Below are 3,474 nucleotides of genomic sequence, written 5' to 3'. Positions count from 1 at the left end.
CAGCGCACTGCGACCACATTGCTACACGACATGATGCATAAAGAAGTAGAAGTATACGTCGATGATATGATTGTCAAGTCCAAAGATAGGAAAGGGCACATTGATAACGTTTGCAAATTCTTCCTAAGACTGCACAAATACAACATGAGACTCAATCCTCAGAAGTGTGCATTCGGAGTAACATCAGGCAAAATTCTGGGATACGTCGTCAATCAAAGAGGAATAAAAATTGATCCATCCAAGATCAAGGCTCTAATCGAAATGCCACAACCCCAAACAGAGAAGGAGGTTAGAGGATTTCTAGGCAAGGTGCAATATATCACTACTACAAATTCAGGCAACCACAACGGCCCTTTAACAACGCTTATTCACGAAAATCACCAAAAGACGTTGTAGAATGGATAATTATCTTTGCGCGAAATTTTTACTAAACTTAATTACAACGGTTATGTGTTGTTAACCGTTGTTATTGGTTTTAGCAACGGGTCAAACTTGAAAAACCGTTGTTAATATAAAAACTAATAACAGCAGTTTACTCTGTAATACATTATAACTGTTGTTAATAATTTGGCGCAAAATTAGTGAAAAGTAATTACAACGGTTATATTAGTACCCGTTGTTATTAGGTTTTAACAACGGTTCTATATACAATAACCGTTGTTATTGAAGTTAGTTCTAAAGAACAACAGATCGCTTTATTCTGCTATACGCTACAAAACACAAACACAAGCTAATTAATACTGCTACACAAATATCATCCTCCATTCCTCCCTGATCTTCTCTCTTTGTCTTCATCTCCGTCACTGTTGTCACCGTCTTCTCTCCCTCATCGTGTTTATCAATCAGGTATATATGTTTCTTAGCTTATTAACTATTTCTTATTAATATTTTTAAGCTATATATAGATATAGGATTGTTCAATTTCCTGGCCTATGAATGTCGATTATTTTTGAATTTGTTAATTTGTTGGGTTATTATCTAATTAGTTGATAATTTAGCTTAATTGCTTTCCTGAATTTCGTTTATTTGTTTGCCTATTATTGGATTTTCTGAATTAGTTGCCTATATATTACGAATGTAGAAAAATGACTCGAACTTGGATGATTGATGCAAATATGAGTGACCGCAACTATAAGGATGGTTTAGCTGAATTTTATGAAGTCGTTTCGAACAATTTAAAAGGTTCTCCTCGTATTGCATGTCCTTGTGAAAGATGTGGTAATATTAGCTATATGGCTTTTCCCGACGTTAAAATACACCTAGAAAAGTGGAGATTTAGTCGATCCTATACACGTTAGATTTTTCATGGGGAACCATTAGAGGACGAGAATAGCTCTGAAGAAGATGATGTTGAGGTACACGAAAGGCTAACTGATGATCCTGAGTTTGCCGAGTTTTTTGAGTTGGAAGCGTTGGAAGCAGAGAAGTTGAATGTTGGGTCTATAGATAATGAAGAGAATGATGATGAGTCGAATGCTTTTGAAGATGTAGGTGATGACACTATTAATTGGGATGACCTTAACAACATGTATGAGAAGTTGTGTGAGTCTGAAGCACCTCTGTATCCTGGTTGTAAGTTCACAAAAATGTCGGCTGTGGTGAAGTTGTATAATATCAAGGGGGCAAATGGGGTGAGTGACACGTGTTTCACTAGTTTTTTAGCCTTGATAAAGTAGTTGCTTCCAGATGGTAATGTTCTACCTGTTAAGACATATGAGGCGAAAAAACTAATAAGAGGAGTGGGTATGAAATATGAGAAAATACATGCATGTCCAAATGATTGCATATTGTATCGGAAATTATACCAAAATTTAACCAATTGCCCTAAATGTTTGTAGTGGCGTTATAAGGATAAGGAAGGGATCCCGACTAAGGTGTTGTGGTATTTTCCATTGATACCAAGAGTCATAAGGATTTATGCGAATCCCGATGATTCAAAAATGTTAACTTGGCATGAAACAGGAAGAATAAATGATGCAAAGCTAAGACACCCGGCAGATGGTATGCGATGCTAATCGTTCGACGCTAAGTATCCCGAGTTCGGCAATGAACCTAGAAACTTACGTCTAGCGCTGTCCACTGATGGAATGAACCCACACGGAAACATGAGTAGCCAACATAGTACTTGGCCAGTAGTGTTGGCTATTTATAACTTACCTCCACATGTGTGCATTAAAAGAAAGTATTTGATGTTGTCGTTGTTAATTTCCGGCCCTAAACAACCTGGAAATGATATAGATGTCTATTTGGAACCTATTCTAGATGATTTGCGAATGTTGTGGGATAGTGGGATAGAAGTATTTGATGCATATAAGAACAGAACTTTCAATTTGAGAGCGATGTTATTGTGTACAATATCTGACTATCCGGCTTATGGCGGCCTTTCTGGGCACACAGTTCATGGGAAAGAGGCTTGTCCATTGTGTGGGGAGGATATCGAGTATGAATACTTGAAGTCTTCTCGTAAGTATGTGTATATGGGAAATATGAGGTTCTTGTATCATGAGCATTGTTATCACAAGATGCAGACAGCATTCAATGGAAGACAAGAACTTCGTCAACCTCCTAGAATTTTGAGCAGGCATGAAGTTTATCAGAAAGTAAAGCATATTGAGATAGATTATGGGGAGAAGAGCGGCTCTAAATTGTCTACTCATGGGTATAAGAAAAGATCCATTTTTTTTGATAAACTTCCATATTGGCCTGACCTGGAGGTCAGGCATTGCCTCGATTTCATACACATTGAGAAAAATGTCTGTGATAATATTATCAATACCCTTCTGAATGTTCCCGGTAAAACAAAGGATAACGCCGCAGCTAGGGGAGATATGAAAATGATGGGTATTAGGCTAGAGTTGGCACCACAGAAGAGAGGTAATCGTACATTTTTACCGCCAGCAGCTTATACCATTTCACGGAATGAGAAAAAAGAGTTATGTGCATGCTTGAATGGAATTAAAGTGCCACGTGGTTATTCGTCGAACATCAAAAGTCTAGTGTCGATGCAAGACCTAAAACTCACCGGGTTAAAGTCACATGATTGTCACACTTTGATGCAACAATTACTACCTGTGGCTATTCGTTCCATTTTACCTGAAAAGGTAAGATATGCTATGACTAGATTCTGTCTCTTCTTCCAGTCCATATGCGAGAAAGTCATCGATCCCGATGATGCGGATTCATTGTAGGACCTCGTTGTAACCTCTCTTTGTCAGTTGGAAATGTATTTTCCACCCTTTTTCTTCACTATCATGATTCATCTAACCATTCACTTGGTTAGGGAGATTTTGTACCTTGGGCCCGTGTACTTGAGATACCAGTATCCTTTCGAAAGATTGATGAAAGTCTACAAGGACTATACATCTAATCTGTATCGTCCGAAAGGTTGTATTGCTGAACGCGCTATTTTAGACAAAGCTCTTTCATATTGTTATGCTCATCTCTCCTCTGAGGAGTTGATTGGCGTTCTAAAGA

This window comes from Silene latifolia, chromosome 1, assembly GCF_048544455.1.
Source record: "Silene latifolia isolate original U9 population chromosome 1, ASM4854445v1, whole genome shotgun sequence".
Classification (NCBI taxonomy): domain Eukaryota; kingdom Viridiplantae; phylum Streptophyta; class Magnoliopsida; order Caryophyllales; family Caryophyllaceae; genus Silene; species Silene latifolia.
Note: the sequence above shows the minus strand (reverse complement) of the source record.